The sequence below is a fragment of the Petromyzon marinus genome, chromosome 7 (genome assembly GCF_048934315.1).
Source record: "Petromyzon marinus isolate PM22_M1 ecotype Great Lakes invasive population chromosome 7, UKy_Petmar_22M1.pri1.0, whole genome shotgun sequence".
In the NCBI taxonomy this organism is placed as follows: domain Eukaryota; kingdom Metazoa; phylum Chordata; class Hyperoartia; order Petromyzontiformes; family Petromyzontidae; genus Petromyzon; species Petromyzon marinus.
The window spans coordinates 16,924,614-16,938,304 of NC_133673.1; the positions used below are offsets into that span (position 1 = coordinate 16,924,614).

The window sequence follows — 13,691 nt, forward strand, 5'->3', positions numbered from 1 at the left end:
GTCTTAATTGTGGTTGTTTTAATTGCGATTTTTAAAATTGTGATTGTCTTAATTGTGGTTGTTTTAATTGTGATTGTTTTAATTGTGATTTATTGTTTTAATTGTGGTTGTTTTAATTGTGATTGTCTTAATTGTGATTGTTTACTTGTGATTGTTGTAATTGTGATTTATTGTTTTAATTGTGGTTGTTTTAATTGTGATTGTTTTAGTTGTGGTTTATTGTTTTAATTGTGGTTGTTTTAATTATGCTTGTTTTAATTGTGATTGTGATTGTTTTAATTGTAATTGTTTTAATTGTGATTGTTATAGTTGTGATTGTTTTAATTGTGATTGTTTTAATTGTGATTGTTTTAGTTGTGATTGTTTTCATTGTGATTGTTTTCATTGTGATTGTTTTCATTGTGATTGTTTTCGTTGTGATTGTTTTTATTGTGATTGTTTTCATTGTGATTGTTTTCATTGTGATTGTTTTCATTGTGATTGTTTTAGTTGTAATTGTTTTAATTGTGATTGTTTTAGTTGTGATTGTTTTCATTGTAATTGTTTTCATTGTGATTGTTTTCATTGTGATTGTTTTAGTTGTGATCGTTTTCGTTGTGATTGTTTTTATTGTGATTGTTTTCATTGTGATTGTTTTCATTGTGATTGTTTTCATTGTGATTGTTTTAGTTGTAATTGTTTTAATTGTGATTGTTTTAGTTGTGATTGTTTTCATTGTAATTGTTTTCATTGTGATTGTTTTCATTGTGATTGTTTTAGTTGTGATTGTTTTCGTTGTGATTGTTTTTATTGTGATTGTTTTCATTGTGATTGTTTTCATTGTGATTGTTTTCATTGTGATTGTTTTAGTTGTAATTGTTTTAATTGTGATTGTTTTAGTTGTGATTGTTTTCATTGTAATTGTTTTCATTGTGATTGTTTTCATTGTGATTGTTTTAGTTGTGATTGTTTTCGTTGTGATTGTTTTTATTGTGATTGTTTTCATTGTGATTGTTTTCATTGTGATTGTTTTAGTTGTAATTGTTTTAATTGTGATTGTTTTAGTTGTGATTGTTTTCATTGTAATTGTTTTCATTGTGATTGTTTTCATTGTGATTGTTTTCATTGTAATTGTTTTCATTGTGATTGTTTTCATTGTGATTGTTTTCATTGTGATTGTTTTCGTTGTGATTGTTTTCATTGTGATTGTTTTCATTGTGATTGTTTTCATTGTGATTGTTTTCGTTGTGATTGTTGTCATTGTGATTGTTTTCATTGTGATTGTTTTCATTGTGATTGTTTTAGTTGTGATTGTTTTCATTGTGATTGTTTTCATTGTGATTGTTTTAGTTGTGATTGTTTTCATTGTGATTGTTTTCATTGTGATTGTTTTCATTGTGATTGTTTTAATTGTGATTGTTTTAGTTGTAATTGTTTTAATTGTGATTGTTTTAGTTGTGATTGTTTTCATTGTAATTGTTTTCATTGTGATTGTTTTCATTGTGATTGTTTTCATTGTAATTGTTTTCATTGTGATTGTTTTCATTGTGATTGTTTTCATTGTGATTGTTTTCATTGTGATTGTTTTCGTTGTGATTGTTTTCATTGTGATTGTTTTCATTGTGATTGTTTTCATTGTGATTGTTTTCGTTGTGATTGTTTTCATTGTGATTGTTTTCATTGTGATTGTTTTCATTGTGATTGTTTTCGTTGTGATTGTTTTCATTGTGATTGTTTTCATTGTGATTGTTTTCATTGTGATTGTTTTTATTGTGATTGTTTTCATTGTGATTGTTTTCATTGTGATTGTTTTAGTTGTAATTGTTTTAATTGTGATTGTTTTAGTTGTGATTGTTTTCATTGTAATTGTTTTCATTGTGATTGTTTTCATTGTGATTGTTTTCATTGTAATTGTTTTCATTGTGATTGTTTTCATTGTGATTGTTTTCATTGTGATTGTTTTCATTGTGATTGTTTTCGTTGTGATTTTTTCATTGTGATTGTTTTCGTTGTGATTGTTTTCATTGTGATTGTTTTCGTTGTGATTGTTGTCATTGTGATTGTTTTCATTGTGATTGTTTTCATTGTGATTGTTTTAGTTGTGATTGTTTTCATTGTGATTGTTTTCATTGTGATTGTTTTCATTGTGATTGTTTTCATTGTGATTGTTTTAGTTGTAATTGTTTTAATTGTGATTGTTTTAGTTGTGATTGTTTTCATTGTAATTGTTTTCATTGTGATTGTTTTCATTGTGATTGTTTTCATTGTAATTGTTTTCATTGTGATTGTTTTCATTGTGATTGTTTTCATTGTGATTGTTTTCATTGTGATTGTTTTCGTTGTGATTGTTTTCATTGTGATTGTTTTCATTGTGATTGTTTTCATTGTGATTGTTTTCGTTGTGATTGTTTTCATTGTGATTGTTTTCATTGTGATTGTTTTAGTTGTGATTGTTTTCATTGTGATTGTTTTCATTGTGATTGTTTTTATTGTGATTGTTTTCATTGTGATTGTTTTAGTTGTGATTGTTTTAGATGTAATTGTTTTAGTTGTGATTGTTTTAGTTGTGATTGTTTTAGATGTAATTGTTTTCATTGTGATTGTTTTCATTGTGATTGTTTTCATTGTGATTGTTTTCATTGTGATTGTTTTCATTGTGATTGTTTTCATTGTGATTGTTTTAGTTGTGATTGTTTTCATTGTGATTGTTTTTATTGTGATTGTTTCAATTGTGATTGTTTTAGTTGTGATTGTTTTAGATGTAATTGTTTTAGTTGTGATTGTTTTAGTTGTGATTGTTTTAGATGTAATTGTTTTCATTGTGATTGTTTTCATTGTGATTGTTTTCATTGTGATTGTTTTCATTGTGATTGTTTTAGTTGTGATTGTTTTAGATGTAATTGTTTTAGTTGTGATTGTTTTTAGTTGTGATTGTTTTAGATGTAATTGTTTTCATTGTGATTGTTTTCATTGTGATTGTTTTCATTGTGATTGTTTTCATTGTGATTGTTTTCATTGTGATTGTTTTAGTTGTGATTGTTTTCATTGTGATTGTTTTCATTGTGATTGTTTTAGTTGTGATTGTTTTCATTGTGATTGTTTTCATTGTGATTGTTTTCATTGTGATTGTTTTCATTGTGATTGTTTTAGTTGTGATTGTTTTCATTGTGATTGTTTTCATTGTGATTGTTTTAGTTGTGATTGTTTTAGTTGTGATTGTTTTCATAGCAGCCTCTGCTTGCTGCTGCCCCCACGAGCGTCGCCATGGAAACCCGCGACTCAAGAGGCGGAGACAATGGGGGCTGCGGGGGAGGGGGGCGCGGGGTGGGGGGAGCGGAGGGGGCAGGGGAGGAGGTGGAACTACAACGGGAGGAAGTGTTGGGGGTGATGCATGGTGGCTGTGTGTGTAGAGGGGGGGGGGGGTGTACGGTGTGTGTAGGATGGCGTGGGGTGTATAGGAGGGGCTGTAGTGGAGGAGGGAGACGAGGAAGGGAGGTGCAGGGGGTAGAGTGAGTGGCGTGTCACAGGGGGGGGGGACAGTGAGTTGTGGTTGAGTGAGTGGAGTGACGGGGGGGGGCAGTGAGCTGTGGTTGAGTGAGTGGAGTGACACGGGGGGGGGGGGGTCAGTGAGCTGTGGTTGAGTGAGTGGAGTGACGGGGGGGCAGTGAGCTGTGGTTGAGTGAGTGGAGTGACGGGGGGGGCAGTGAGCTGTGGTTGAGTGAGTGGAGTGACGGGGGGGGGGGTCAGTGAGCTGTGGTTGAGTGAGTGGAGTGACGGGGGGGGGTCAGTGAGCTGTGGTTGAGTGAGTGGAGTGACGGGGGGGGCAGTGAGCTGTGGTTGAGTGAGTGGAGTGACGGGGGGGGGGCAGTGAGCTGTGGTTGAGTGAGTGGAGTGACACGGGGGGGGGGCAGTGAGCTGTGGTTGAGTGAGTGGAGTGACGGGGGGGGGCAGTGAGCTGTGGTTGAGTGAGTGGAGTGACGGGGGGGGGGGCAGTGAGCTGTGGTTGAGTGAGTGGAGTGACACGGGGGGAGGGGAGGGGCAGCAGCTCCTGTGCATGGCGGCACAGAAGCTGCTGCCTCTGCTGCGGGGTCACGTGCCAGCACCTCCGCGCGCAGAAGCCGCGTCACGGATGACGCGCGCAGTCGATGGCGCGCCGCGTGTCTGCCATGGCTTATGCAGTCCAAGCCAGTGGCTTAAGCGCTACGGTTTATGTAGGGGGTGTGTGAAGGCGGGAAGCACAGTGGTGGGAGCATTAACACTGAACCAGGCGCGTCCTAAAGGTGCCTTGTTGTGGCTGTACGAGCCTCGGGAAAGGACACTGAACCGTGCGATTGCGAGAAGAGGCCTCTGCGGTTCAATACTCGGTGCACGCGTCGACGACTTACTGGTAAATCAAAGGTGAACACTTGAAAGGGAAACAAAGGAATGAAGCCGACTAAAGTAATGTCTGCTGCGCGTTGTGACGTCACAGCGCACCGCGTGATGACAGACCAATCCTGATTAACTTGCCTCAAATATAAACATCGTTATGTTGGCCTGACGACGCAAGATTTTAATTATTCAATAAAACATTAACTCAAATTCTAAATGTAGAGTCGCTGTGAAGAATATTAATTACTTGAGAGATACGCAGACGACGGCATCCTGTTGCCTGATGATCTGACTGGTTTTTTTTAATATTCAGAATAAGAAGACGCTCCTTGGTATTAGTCTACAAAGCTAATATGGGGATGGACTAAAAAGTGTTCGTGTTGACAAGTGGAGATACTGGACGGAGTTCTACTCAGACAATTTGCAGGTGTGCAAATGCAGATAGGGATTTACTCATCATCCCCTCTGTGGTCGATACACTTTGTACCAAGTTGCAGGGGAAATCAACAGACAGCCCACGTCAAACGAACGTGGAATTTTCACCACTGGCTGTGAACAGGAGAGAAGCAGCAATGCCTCAATGCTCATTTGAGCAGCAGGAATTCACTTTACGTCAATTACAAAGATCCCCCGTATAGCCTCAACAGACTGTTGGGGCAAGTACTGTTACGAAGCACCACACCCGGCCGCCTTTGTCTCCCTCGTGTTAAATACATACACGAAGTGTCGGGCACGGTGACCCTGCCCCCGGTCTACGTAACCGCTAGAGCTCCTCCTCATCCCCCTGCTCCTCCTCATCCCCTCCTCATCCCCCTCCACCCCTTCATCCCTCTCCTACTCCTCTTCCTCATCCCGCTCTTTTTCATCCTCTACTCCTCCTGCTCCCTCTCCTCCTCCTCATCCCTCTCCTCCACTTTTTTACGATCAGAGGAAACAAGAAGATGCTCGGTGTAGTCGGCACTTTGCTTCGTTCATCATTTCGGTTTTTTGTTTTTTTTCAATGCTTGGCTTTATGTGCCCCCCCTCTTTAAATGAAAGATTGCACAAAATATTTAAAGCTCTGCTCCTTCTTCTTACTCCTTCCCTCTCTCTTTTTTCCCCTCTCTCTACCCCCTCTCTCTACCCCTCTACCCCCTCTCTCAACCCCCTCTCTCTACTTTTTTTCTTTTTTTTTACGATCAGAAGAAACAAGAAGATGCTCGGTGTAGTCGGCACTTTGCTCCGTTCATCATTTCGTTTTTTTATGTTTTTTAATGCTTTGCTTTATGTAACCCCCCCCCCCCCCCCCTTTTTAAGTGAAAGACCCAAAAAAATGTTTTTTTTCTTTCCCCTTCCCTCTCTCTCCACCCCCCTCTCTGCCCCCCCTCTCTGCCCCCCTCTCTGCCCCCCCTCTCTCTACCCCCCTCTCTCTCTACCCCCCTCTCTGCCTCTCCTCTCTCTCTACCCCCCTCTCCGCCCCCCCCCCCCCTCTCTCTCTGCCCCCTCTCGTCCTACTCCATTTGGCTCTCTCTCGCTCTCTCTCTTTTTTCTTTATAACTACGACAAGTGCACGCAGCCGTTCCCACAGTCAAACGGCCTCCGACGGGTAGCTAGATCTGCATGCAGAGCTCTCCGTCATCTGCCACCGAGCACACGGCCTCCTTCAGCGCCCACTGCTCCTTGAAGGCCGGCACGGCGTGGGTCAGCCGCGCGTGGCGGAACTCCAGCCACACCCTGGCTCCGACCAGAGCGCGGAAGATGCCCAGGCTGCTGGCTGGATGTTGCCCCTCCAGGGACACCTTCCTCGCCCTGTATATGGCGAGCTTGGCGTAGCCGAAGAGCACGTTGACCAGTCCCTGAAGATGTTGGGGTCCGTCGCCCTTCGGGTATCCCCCCCCTCTCTACCCCCTCACCCCTCTCTACCCCCTCACCCCTCTCGTCCTCATCTCTCTGATCCGCTTGCTCCTCCTGCACCGCAGGCGGCGCTCGCCCCATACAGCCCCGCGGGCGGAGAGAGGGGAGGGGAGAGTGAAGGGAGAGTGAGGGGGAGCGGGAGGGGAGAGGGAGGGGAGCGGGGAGGGGAGAGTGAAGGGAGAGGGAGGGGAGCGGGAATCGAAGGAGGGGAGAGTGAAGAGAGAGGGATCGAAGGAGGGGAGAGGAGAGCGAAGAGAGGGGAGAGAGAACAGAGGGGAGAGGGAATCGAGGGAGGGGAGAGTGAAGAGAGAGGGAGGGGAGAGGGAACAGAGGGAGGGGAGAGTGAAGAGAGAGGGAGGGGAGAGGGGACAGAGGGAGGCTTGACTGTAAGCGCGGCTCTCATTGGCGAGCCTCACCGCTGTATTGGGCACTGCAAGGCGGAGTCGCATTGGCAGCGGGGAGAGTAGGGACAGCAGGGAGTGCGCGGAGAGATCAGGGAGAGCGGAGGGAGATCAAGGGAGAGAGCAGCGGAGAGCCGGGTAGGGCGCATCTCGATTCCGATCTCAGGGCGATGATGACGGAGCGGACTCTGCCGTGCCGTCGGCGGCTGCGGCTGCGCTCTGGACGCGGGGAGCCGTGAGAGGAGCCAGGGCCGCCCTGCCGGTGAGGATGAGGAGGAGAGAGGATGAGGATGTGGGTGAGATGAGAGGAGGAGGAGAGAGGATGAGAGGTGGACGTAGAGGAGGAGGAGGTGGATGATGGGTATGGTGCTACTCGCTGTGCCGAGCCCGGATTGCGGAGCCGCGAGGCGGCGGCGATGGCAGCGGAGACCGCGACGCGGCGTGTTCGAGGGGTGAAGGCGGTGTGTGGAGCGTGTGTGTGGTGTTTGTGGTGTGTGTGGTGTGTGTGTGTGTGTGCTGTGTGTGCGGTGTGTGTGTGTGCTGTGTGTGCTCTGTGTGTGTGGTGTGTGTGTGGTGTGTGTGCCTGTGTGTGTGCTTGGTGTGTGTGTGTGGTGTGTGCGGTGTGTGTGCTGTGTGTGTGCTGTGTTTGTGGTGTGTGTGTGCGTGTGTGTGCTGTGTGTGTGTGCTGTGTGTGTGTGCTGTGTGTGTGTGGTGTGTGTGTGTGTGTGTGTGTGTTGTGCTGTGTGTGTGTGTGGTGTGTGTGGTGTGTGTGTGTGCTGTGTGTGTGTGGTGTGTGTGCTGTGTGTGTGCTTGGTGTGTGTATGTGTTGTGTGCTGTGTGTTATGCTGTGTGTTGTGCTGTGCTGTGTGTTGTGCTGTGTGTGCTGTGTGTGTGTGCTGTGTGTGTGTGGTGTGTGTGTGTGGTGTGTGTGTGGTGTGTGTGCTGTGTGTGTGTACTGTGTGTGTGCTGTGTGTGTGTGCTGTGTGTGTGTGCGTGTGTGGGGGATGAATTGAGAGGGTGTGTGTGCTGTGTGTGTGCTATGTGTGTGCTGTGTGTGCGCGTTCTGTGTGTGTGTGCTGTGTGTGTGGTGGTGTGTGTGCGCGTTCTGTGTGTGTGTGCTGTGTGTGTGCTTGGTGTGTGTGTGGTGTGCGTGCTGTGTGTGTGCTGTCTGTGCGTGCTGTGTGTGGGGTGTGCTGTCTGTGTTTGTGCTGAATGTGTGCTGTGTGTGTGTGGTGTGTGTGTGTGTGGTGTGTGTGTGTGTGTGCTGTGTGTGTGCTGTGTGTGTGCTGTGTGTGTGTGTGGATTGAGCGGTTGTGTCGTGGTTAGCGCGCTGCTCAACGAACCCGGCGGTCCGAGTTCGATTCCCGCACACGGCCACCCGTGCGAGTGACAATAATCTTCCTCGGTCTTGGGCCTCCCCTCGATAGACTCAGTCTCAAATGGGAAACAAAGGCGGTGGGGCGTGGTGCAGGCCACCCATCACCTCGTATGCTGAGCCGACCTTTATAGGTGCTCGCTAACAGCACTTTCCCCAAGTCTGTTAAGGCTGTGCGGGGGATCTTTGTCTTTGTGTGTAGATGGTGTGTATGTGTGCATATGTTCTCTAGTTCAGTGTACACATGCGAGTGAGTTGCATGTGTTTGCTGTGTGTGAGATCTGAGTGTACGTGTGCATGGGTATACTGTGTGCATGGGTATGGTGTGTGTATGAGTATGCTGTGTGTATGAGTATGAGTATGCTGTGTGTACGAGTATGAGTATGCTGTGTGTACGAGTATGAGTATCCTGTGTGTACGAGTATGAGTATGCTGTGTGTACGAGTATGAGTATGCTGTGTGTACGAGTATGAGTATGCTGTGTGTACGAGTATGAGTATGCTGTGTGTACGAGTATGAGTATGCTGTGTGTACGAGTATGAGTATCCTGTGTGTACAAGTATGATCATGCTGTGTGTATGAGTATGCTGTGTGTATGAGTATGCTGTGTGTATGCTGTGTGTATGAGTAAGCTGTGTGTATGAGTATGCTGTGTATACAGAGAGCTCTGGCCCACGATGGAGCAGTGACCCGAGGGGACTGCGCAGGTGCACCGCTGCACTTCACCGCTGCACTTCACCGCTGCACTTCACCGCTGCACTTCACCGCTGCAATTTGACCCTGAGCCTTAGCTTCCGCGCCACTTCACTGCTGCACTTGACGCATGACTGGCGCGTTACCTTTACACGTTAGTTCTGCACATTGCTGCTGCACATTGTTTGCTGCACGTTGCTGCTGCACATTTCTGCTGCACATTGCTGCTGCACATTGCTGCTGCACATTGCCCCTCGTTACCGCTGCGCTTGTGCCCCCCCCCCCCCCCCCCCCGCGGAGTGCGTCCTCCGTCAGCGCCGCCCGCTTCATTGTTTCATTCTCGACGTGCAGGAGCGAGGAGCGCGACATTCTATTCCATCATCTCCCTACAAGCTCCCACTCTCCTCCCCCTCCCCTCCCGCACGTCCTTCATCTCCTCTCGTCTTGCTCTCCCTTACCCCCCCCCCCCCGTGTCTCTCTATCTCTTCTTCTCTCTGTTATCTCCTCTCTCTCTCTCTGTTATCTCTCTCTCCTCGTTATCTCCTCTCTCTCTCGTTATCTCCTCCCTATCACCCCCCACCTCTCCCAGCTCTCTCCGTGCTCCTCTACTTTCTCCCCTATTTGCTTGTTCTCCCTCTCTTCAATCCCCACACTCTCTCTCTCTCATATCTCACTTTCCCCCACTCTCCCATTGCTGTGCCCCATCTCCTATCTCTCTCCCCATTCCTATCCCCTCTCTGTCTCTTAACCCCGACCTCCCCACCCCATCTCTGATGCTGTTACGCGTGGTCATAAATAGACTTTAGCACCAGAATCTATTTCTGGTTACCGGCATCCCCTCTCTCCCCCCCCCTCGCTCTCCCCCCCCCCTCTCTATCTCCCCCCCCCCTTCTCTCTCTCCCCCTCTCTCTCCCCCCTCTCTCTCCCCCCCCTCGCTCCCCCCCTCGCTCTCCCCCCTCTCTCCCCCTCTCTCTCCCCCCCCCCCTCTCCCCCCCCTCTCTCCCCCCCCCTCTCTCCCCCCCCTCTCTCTCCCCCCTCTCTCCCCCCCCTCTCTCCCCCCTCTCTCCCCTCCCCCCCTCTCTCCCCCTCTCTCCCCTCCCCTCTCTCCCCCTCCCTCCCCCCACCCTCCCCCTCTGCGTGATGGGTATCCTCCAGGGTTCTACAGTTTCCTCACAAATATACAGTACAGTACTGTGGTATAGATTTGCCAAAGATCCCGGTGTAGCAAGACCCTCCTGCGAAAAGAGTCCTTAGACTCGGCGAGGCTTTCCTGCACGTATTCCGTTCATGACGACACCATCATCGTCATCGTCATTAATCGACGTGGCTGGCGTCAGGCGCGAGATGTATAAGGCAATGGCGTGGTGTGGTCGTGGCTTAGGAGGTTGGAAGGGTTGGGGAGAGCAATGCCGAACGAATCCACCTCGAGACTCGCGTTGTGTCGTGCAAGGACACAGGTGGGAGGGAGGGAGAGGGGGGGGGGATGTCTACACGAGGGATTGTCCGGGACTGCCGGGTTGAGTCTCCATCGCTCACCGCGGGGTGCGAGTTGTCTGTGCCCCGCCACAACCGCGATGCCGTGGGTCGTGCCGTAGCCAATCGCTGCTAGCCCGAACCCCTGCCCAGCGCTGACCCCAGCGCTGACCCCTGCGCTGACCCCTGCGCTGACCCCTGCGCTGACCCCAGCGCTGACCCCTGCGCTGACCCCAGCGCTGACCCCAGCGCTGACCCCAGCGCTGACCCCAGCGCTGACCCCAGCGCTGACCCCAGCGCTGACCCCAGCGCTGACCCCAGTGCTAGCTCGACCGCTCGCCCAACCCTACCCCGAGCAGCCAGGCGCGTCCTGCCCTCTGAACCTCGACAGAGCCACAAGCAACACGATCACCTTAACACTTGCCCTAAAACATAACCCTATACGCTAGCCATAAAAGCTAACACTAGACATAACCTTCACCCTAACCACTATATCTAAACCTAACCCAGCCCGAACCCCTATCCACAGCATTAACCTCAGCCATAACTGCAAACCTATCACTCACGTTAACCCTGTGGTGCCACCCTAGAACCAGTATCATTACCGCAGCCTCTTGTGCCTCACCCTCCACCTGTGCCCACGAGCTCGAGCCCGGCGTGGTTGTCGCTTGGTGTCTTTGTGGTTGGCTGAGGTTGTGGCCGAGTGTGGTTTGTGCCCGAGTCTGACTGTGGTGGTGTGAGTGTCGTGTCCGCGTGTTTGTGTCTGGATGTGGTTGTATACCGAGGAGTGGTCGTGTGTTCAGCTTAACCCGTCGGCTTATGGATGGTAGTGTATCGGTTAGCGCGCCGCACAGCGAACCCTGCGATCTGAGTTCGATTCCCGCTCACGGCCAACACCAGTGACGATTGTTTGAACCGGTCCTAGGCCTCCGCTAGGTCGACTCGGCCTCAAATGAGTACCTGGTGCTGTGTGTAAACATCGCTAGTAGGGAGACGAAGGCGGTCGAGTGTGGTGCTGATCACCCCACCCATCGTGTGCCGTGCCGGCCTTTATAGGTGCTTGCAAACAGCACGACAGTCTGTTCAGGCTATACGGGGGACCTTCGTGTGAGTGTAATGTTTGACCTCGCTTGACTGTATCCGTTGTGTCCACGTGGTCGTGGATGAATGCGTGGTTGCGTTCGCGCATGGTCGAGGAGAGGTCGAGGAGAGGTAGCGAGGAGTGCTGGGGCTGTTGGATCCCAGGGGGAGGGAGGAGGCGGCACGGGGCGTGCTGCTGCTGATGATGATGATGCGCGCAACGCAGACTCATCCATCATCATGCCACCTCCACCCCGCACCCCATCCCCTCGTCCTCCTCTGCCCCCCCCCCCCCACTCCCCTCCTCCCCCTCTTGCGTCCTCATTGACATCTCAAATCTCTGCGTGACGACATCAAACACCATGATCATCACCATCACCATGATCATGATCATCATGATCATCATCAAACACCGTAACCATGATTATCAGCATCACCATGATCTTCATCACCATGATCTTCATCACCATGATCTTCATCACCATGATCATCATCGTGTCTCGTTCCCGTGTTCCACAACCACACGAACGAGACGACTGTCACGCGACTCTCACGCCTCACCCAGTAGCGGGGGAGGGGGGGGGGCGCTCATCGCGGCGGGCGCTTTTGCTTGATTTTCTTTTTCCCACCGTGAATCGTTTCGGTGACCGATCACAGAGAATAACGTCAACTATAAATACCGTCCACGTCAGAGACGGGGAGAGGGAGGGAGAGACAGAGAGGGAGGGAGAGACAGGGAGGGAGAGGGACCATCTGTCGCCACCTTCCCGTTGCCAGATGATGAAACAGTCATGCGGAACTGCGTGGTGAATGCGGTCAGTGAGGTCACTCGCAGTCTCCGTGTCTTCGCGTGTCTGTCCCTCTGTGTCTTCGTGGCACGAAGGAGAGAGAGGCGACCGGGCGTGGTTCATGACCACACCACCGTTGCGCTCGCTTGCACCACTTGCCCCAGGAGTGCGCGAATCTAAAACGGGGGCATCTGTTTATACATCGCCGCCGTGGAATAAATAAACACGAATGGCGTCTGTTTCATGGCAGGAATATTTTTATGTTTTATGAGAGAGGCAGTGGTGGGGAGGGAAGGGGGAGCCCGGGGAGGCGGTGATGGATTGCTTCATGTCCACTGTGGCCGTCTACTCGGGCGTGTACCGTCATTCATGTGCGTAGTATGTTGGACTTCTTTCGCACCGTACGTAGCCAACCGTGGAGATGCCATTGCCTCGCCAGTCTTGTGGTCTTGTCCATCGGCTACCATCCCTTTCGATCCAAGCCGGCTGCTCCCGCGAGAGTCAACACGACGCCTCTCACACGCGCACTTGTTCCGTGCTCCACGCCTTGCGCCCTCATTCCCAGCCTGTGCCTCTCCACGCTTCCCTTCGCACTTCGCAGTTTCTTTGCCGTCGCCCGTGTCGGTGTCCCGCGTCTCCCATCCACGTGCCGCATAGGGCAATGCGCACTGATTTAAACAAATGGTGAAATGTAAATAAATACAGTGCAAGAATGTACGGCCAAGTGTCAATGCACTGCAGGATGAATGCTGCCCCGCGCCTTGTCGGTCAAGGTATTTTATTTCACCATACTTCACCCCGCTGGTCAGTGCGGGTTGTTGAAGGGAGTCCTCGGGATCCGTTTAGATTTCACTCGCCACTGGTTGCTGATGTCAGCCGTGGCCAGGAATCAAAATCAGGTCGCAGGGTTCCGAGCGACGCAGTGCGCTAACCACTGTGCCACCGCTCCACCTCTGTGGAACATCACGCACACTGCATCCTGAACACGAAGAAGCTTGTCGAGAAATTGGATGCGAATATATTCTCCTGGGTGATGTGGGGGGGGTTGTAATGAGCAAAGTTGATGACCCATGGCTGTTCACAAATCGGGTTCGTGAGCCACAGAGAGACGGAGAGAGGAGTTTAACACGAGGCCCGTAGCCGGGATAGCTCCATTGACCCTGAGCTCCGTGGTTCACGCTGCCCTGCTCCTGCGTGATTCACGCTGCCCTGCTCCTGCGTGGTTCACGCTGCCCTGCTCCCTGCGTGGTTCACGCTGCCCTGCTCCTGCGTGATTCACGCTGCCCTGCTCCCTGCGTGGTTCACGCTACCCTGCTCCTGCGTGATTCACGCTGCCCTGCTCCTGCGTGATTCACGCTGCCCTGCTCCTGCGTGGTTCACGCTGCCCTGCTCCTGCGTGGTTCACGCTGCCCTGCTCCTGCGTGATTCACGCTGCCCTGCTCCTGCGTGGTTAACGCTGCCCTGCTCCCTGCGTGGTTCACGCTGCCCTGCTCCTGCGTGATTCACGCTGCCCTGCTCCTGCGTGATTCACGCTGCCCTGCTCCTGCGTGGTTCACGCTGCCCTGCTCCCTGCGTGGTTCACGCTGCCCTGCTCCTGCGTGGTTCACGCTGCCCTGCTCCCTGCGTGGTTCACGCTGC

At 50.1% G+C, this 13,691-nt stretch overlaps 1 protein-coding gene across 4 annotated transcripts in view; it reads left to right on the forward strand.

Moving 5' to 3' along the window:
- Positions 1-6,892: 6,892 nt before the first annotated feature.
- The window catches only part of LOC116940058 (xylosyl- and glucuronyltransferase LARGE1-like), a 136,613-nt gene continuing 129,814 nt past the window's right edge, over positions 6,893-13,691 (forward strand). For 2 of the 4 annotated variants that reach the window (XM_076065474.1, XM_032949344.2), the window contains exon 1: positions 6,893-6,906. The gene's annotated coding sequence lies outside the window, so the exon portion shown is untranslated. Of the gene's footprint in view, positions 6,907-8,479; positions 8,727-13,691 lie in introns of those variants that run through there. The other 2 variants (XM_076065473.1, XM_032949345.2) reach the window with 1 other exon arrangement.